This window comes from Chelonia mydas, chromosome 7, assembly GCF_015237465.2.
Source record: "Chelonia mydas isolate rCheMyd1 chromosome 7, rCheMyd1.pri.v2, whole genome shotgun sequence".
Lineage (NCBI taxonomy): Eukaryota > Metazoa > Chordata > Testudines > Cheloniidae > Chelonia > Chelonia mydas.
Window position 1 is genome coordinate 26,292,929 of NC_057853.1, and position 6,000 is coordinate 26,298,928.

Sequence of the window (6,000 nt, forward strand, 5' to 3'; positions counted from 1 at the left end):
TTAAGGCTATGTGAATGAGTATCTGTTTTTGTATGCGGGTGCTTGTTGCAAACATTTGGAAAGCATATGGAACATAATGGACATTAACCCAGATGTCAAAAATAGCTTGCATTTTACTACCGTTATTAAACAGTTTCCCCTTTAACCCCTTTGTGTTTACCCTCTCTGCAAATAACCACTGAAAGGAAAGGACTGGAGGCAGAAACTAGTAATCAGGCAGGTGTCTTTATCCAAAAGAAAAATATTCTGAAAATACATTATGAGCAATCACACTTTTTATATCTTCAGATCCCTGTGTAATTTTCATTCAGTGATATCTAACTGACATTCTGAGGTGCTGAGCACTTGTAGCTCCCATTGCCATCACTCGGAGTTCTGGGTGCTCAGCACTTCTGAATATCAGGTCCAATATGTCTAGCCAAATCTTAGGTTTATATTTTTTTCAGTGTAGGCTGTGTACTGCATTGAAGAAACACAAATATAAATATATTTACTCAGACCTAGTAGGCGTTTGACAGCAATATCCTTTTATACATTTATTTGACTTATATGAAAAATTTTGTGCATTTCCCATGTGTGGTGTACTTCCAATAATCTAGTTCCTAAAAAATGGATTGGTTGATTAAGTGGGTGGAGTTTTATCCAGGAGTTCTGTTATTGTACATCAAACCCTAAATGAAAAGTAGGAAAATGTACTTCAGAGAGATTGTATTTTGCCTTTGATTGCTTTTCCTCAGACTAGCATTGTTTGATCTGAGTTCTTTACTTTTAACAGCATAAATGAGTGTTAATTGCAAAGGTGTTTTAGCTTGTAAAATATCAAGGTATATAGAAGATTGTGATAAAACAATCACTGTGGTTGTTTTATTCATTTCCCAACCTGTTAAAAAAATGGTGTAGACATTTTTTGTTCTAATACTTGCAGGAATGTACACTTCTAATTAATTTCCATGGGTGTTTCCTGTATCTATATATCTCTTTAGATGATTATAAAATCCTCAGTACACAAAAGAATGGGAACTATGCACAGTTCACAAAATGTAACACGTGCTCTGACTTACAGTTTTCATAAAAAGTTTGCAAAGATTTTATGTGCCAGAACTAGTAACATGATCTACTTTAGGAACTCCCTTGCTTTCCAGCTCTGCAGAAGTCGTTTTTTTCCTATTCAATGGCCTGATCCAAAGCCCGTTTAAGTCAGTGGGAATCTTTCCTATGACTTGGATGGGCTTTGGATCAGGCCCTAAGTGTTTTAACCAAAAGAATTGTAAGAAGTTCTTGTAGGAAGATTGATAGTTCATCTGACTATAAATATATGCAGCCACCACACAGATATGTACCTGTAAATACAGATTTCAAATTATTTGCATGTTTGTTTGTCCACAGCACTTAAGCAGTGTGGCGCTGCACTTTCAGAATAACCACACTGATAAAGTGTTAGCTTTTAAAAATAAAACGCCAGTTTAGCCAAATAATTCTATTTACAAAACAACTTCATCATAGTCTTTTAACAGTATCAAGACCAGAAAGATGATTTGTTGAATGTAATAATATATTTTATGTCATTTTTAAACGAACATTTGGGAAACTTGTCAGTTACGTGAAAGTGAGACCAACAATTGAGAATCCTAGTAGGTAAATGCATTTGTCCTTTTTTATTCACAAACTCAATAAATTAATGTGCACATGCACTGCAGGATAATTGTTTGGTTCTCTCTCCCCCCTCCCACTTTCTGACATATACATGTACTGAATAAGACTGTTTGACTGCACTGTATTCAAGGCTGTTAGGCATTTTATTGTTACTTGAGTTCTGTTGCAATTACAATGAGTTGGGCCTGACCCTGCATATACTTACTACCAGATTTTGTGCCCGATCCAAAGCCCATGGAAGGCAGTAGGAGTCTTTCCACTAACTTCCTAGGGTTGTGACTCCGGCCCATAGTGCTTATTATTTTGAGAAATCCCATTGACTTCAATAACACTACTCATACTAGTAAGTACAATTCTTGTGGGTAAGTGGTTACAGGACAAAAATGGTCATAGTGAACATTTGTATATTTTAACCTTCTATAAATCTGAGATTTGCATTTCTAAAATACTTCAATCTACTTGCTAGCAAATTGAAATGGACTTACTTTAAAATATACTGGTAAAATGTTCTGTTGTTTTCAATACTCTCAATTCTGGAAGGTCCTGAGAGGTACTGAATACCCTGACCTGCCATGGAATTAATTGGGAATTAAGGGCCCTCAGCACCTCTTGGCGGGGCGGCGGGGGGCAGCAGCACCAGGCTCTTATTTCAAATAGTAATTCCTTTTCCACTTGCAGGCAAATGAAAGGATCTTGCCTTCTTTCAAAATAAAGACCTTTAGGTTTGTCAGCAACTGCACCACTTCCACTCCTAAGATCCTGCCCATTTGCATAAGAAACGCAAATATGTTTAACATGTAAAAAAAATCACAATATCCAGTGGTTTCTCACATCTTTGGAATTTAAAAGCAGCCCCCGTCTTTTAGATCTTGCTGTACAAGTAAACAGTAGAAAAAATAAACATGGGCCTAGGTACTAGGTTGACTGGCATTCTATAAATATAATAGGTTCAAATCTGGACATCTTTAAGTTCTAACTCACTCTCTATTTAAGCAAAATTTCTTCTCACTTCCGTGAGAGCCTTGACTGGGTAAGAATTGGGACTATTTGTACTTGTCAAGCATTTTAATAATTGGAATGGTTTATTGTGTTGTTACAGTTATCAGAGGAGCTGGAGAAAGAGGAGGAAAAAATGCAGCACTGCAGAATTAAGCTGATACTCTATTGCAGTGGATCTCCAAATGTAACCATGACATCCTGGAGCAGATCACAGAAACAGAAGATGAATGCTGAGGTTGTTAACAGATGAAATGCTGCATAAATTGGTGTCTTCTCCATTATTTCTTGTAGTCATTATGAAGTCAGATACTCTGGATGATAATGAAGGGGACTCAATCAGAAATTATAAGAACTTCATTTCCACCTTTAATGGGCCTTGTGTTCAGAATATTATTATTTAATGAAGTTCAGTTAAATGGAGTCTTTTAACCAATGCTGATTAATTGGTATTGATTTTTAATGTGTAATTCAGGTTCTGTTAGGTGCAGTATCTTCATCTGCTGATTCTGCCTAGCGTATTCTACAGTAACACTTCTAAAGTGCATTCGAGGTATTAGTACACTGTTATATAATGGAGTCTGCGTTAATCTTACCCCCAGTTAGAAGTGGGCTTTTCAGAAAAGTAAAAACTAAGTAAAAGCCTCCTCTGTTTTCTTATCTACTGTTACTCAAATAATCACATTTTGATAGTGTAACGAGTATTAAGCTCTGGGCCAGGTTGGAAATGAAATCAATTTTTGGTACTACTTGCTGTTGGCAAGGATTAGCCTTATGAAAATATGGTGTGTGTCTCTGACAATGCATGGGGCATCTAAATTGATCATCAATAATTTACATACCAAATTTATATATTAGTTGATGGTAAAAGCTTGAGGTATGAAAATGTACATATGTGTATACATGCACACATATACAGAAGTGGATCAACCTTTTACCATCCACATGCATACAGGTATGTATTAATAAAAGCTGGGACTCATAAATATATCAAGATAAGAATGCTGTGAATACAGTATATGCATTAGGCCTCCTATAAATGAAGGACCATTTGTCATTGTTTTCTATAGTGAACAAACAGCCTCCATCATGGATCCCAATGAATTTTCAATGTTAAACAAGAAAATATCAGTGAGTAAAGAGAAATGAAAAGCTGTCTGTATCAACAAAGAATTTCAAGTAAAGATGAATAATTTAAAGCACATGCCAGGGAAAAGAAAAATCTGAAGTCTTTCTAATGGAGTGATGAGACACAAATGAGAGTTAAATCTCTACCACTTCCTCAGAGAGAGGATCCTTACAACTTCATAACCATTTTCAGTCAGTCTGGCAAACATGCAAATGTTCAACTGTTTTACTGATGCATCTCTCTTTTTGTCAGTGGAAGAAGTAGTTCTATACTGACGTGAGTGGCAATTGAATATTTGCATTATTAAAGGACAAACAATGAATTTAAGCATGGGTGGCCTTAATTCTTAGTAGTTTTTCTTTGCTGCTGTAAAAAAAGGGTTCTAATGTGGTTATTCCGAAAGTCTTGCACTGAATTTAGAAAAATGTTATTTTTTGAAATCATTGGTGCAATTATCCCTGAAGTAACATCCTGTGTGAGCCATACCTATATTAACCCCTTTAAAATGATTGTTGTGTAGAAAACAGTATCTTATTTAGTTGTACCATCATTTTTGGTACAAATAAAGAGCAACTAAGTCAAGCAGGAGTCCTTCTTGATGTTTCATCTCAGTATATAGAATAAAATGTATAGAATTAGGATAGCATAAGTGATCCAAATTCATTCATGTTTAAAAAGTTTGTCCTTTAACTATCAATGGAATTTTAGATCTTTGTTTTCAAAACAGCAAAGCTCTTGGAATTTATTTAGCACATATGACAAATGTTGCACTTGCAAACTCAGACAACAGAACTAGTTTCTTGTGAAGAACTTGTTGTCACAGTAAGGGACAACCTTCTGTGTCTCTTACAATCAGGTCTTTACCTTAACTCTGCAACTGAATACTTGAAGTAGGAAATAAACTAGGGGAAAATAGGGTCATAAAAACAAAACTGTATAGTTAGATATTTATATGTATGTGCCAATTTTGTCACAGACATTATTTTAGGAGCACTTTTTGCTCCATTCATATTGTAAGAGTATTGATCTAAACTTTTATCAGGGGCTATGAGTTAGCCCCGAAAGAAAAAAAATTTGTGTAACATTTTGTTTTTTTCATTTCATGTGATATCTATGATGTTTGGAGAAAAATCTTTTCATATACTGAAATAGAATCTCGGGGTTTACAATAAACACTGTGATGTTGGGAAAATATTTTATTTCAGCAATGTTTGGTAGTCCCCCACCCCTTCCAAATGTAACCAATTAAACCAACTTTTGGCTAACATTTAAGATAATTATTATTTTAGTGTGGAATCAGGCTTGTACTGCACATTCTTTCTTTCATTTAAATGTACAGTATGAATTTTGTATTTAATGAATTTTGTGTATCTAGTATGCACGTAACTGCACATTGACTTTCATTTGAAAGTGCGTTTAAATTTCCTTTTTCAACAGTGTTTATGAAAAGACCTCAGATGTGTTGACACAAACTATATCTGCAATGTGTGTGGGGGGAGCGTTGTTTTTTGTTTTTTTGTGTAGAGTGATGTTGGAATGTGATGTTCTACAACAATGGGTCAGTATTCTCTATTTACCTTAACCCCTCATTTGATAGTGCTTCATGTAATAATTTTCTCAAGTGAGTGGCATGTTCTGGATTGTGATATTGATATGTGGTTAAGGACATTGATATGAAACTAAGGAATCCTTAGAAATTACCAGTGGGCATGTATTAGACAGTCATTGTAATTTAATGTCCAGTAAAAGTGTGAAGTACCAAGGTATTTAGAGATCATAACATTATTATCATGTGTATGGGAAGTACTTACTGTTGATCAGCTTGTTTCTATTCATCAAATAAACTGTTTCTTTCTGAAAATCAGTGTAGTGTCATTAAAGCTAAGTTTAATGACTATAAACAATATAAGATGTTTTCCACATGGTAAATTCATCACACTCCTCATTTCTCTAATTGCTACCATTCAGAGTAATTTATCTTCCTGTTACTGTTACACAAACTTTTTCAAAAAGGAAACTGTCTCTTAGGCCCCAATCCCACGAACACTTACACACCAGAGTAACTTTACTTATGTAAGGCAGGTAAAGTTACTCATGCTTGGAAGTGTTTTCAGAATTAAGGACTTAGTGAGCAATATACTCTTTGAGTGGTTTTCTAAAACATAGTATTTTGTGTGACCTTTATAATTGCATAGAAAATTACATTTTGTTTATATACTTTA

At 34.8% G+C, this 6,000-nt stretch overlaps 1 protein-coding gene across 18 annotated transcripts in view; it reads left to right on the plus strand.

Moving 5' to 3' along the window:
• Window positions 1–5,634, plus strand: part of ERC2 (ELKS/RAB6-interacting/CAST family member 2) — an 823,531-nt gene extending 817,897 nt beyond the window's left edge. For all 18 annotated transcript variants that reach the window (XM_043551551.1, XM_043551549.1, XM_043551542.1 and 15 more), the window contains one exon: window positions 2,753–5,634. The gene's annotated coding sequence lies outside the window, so the exon portion shown is untranslated. The remainder of the gene's footprint in view (window positions 1–2,752) is intronic.
• Window positions 5,635–6,000: the final 366 nt, after the last annotated feature.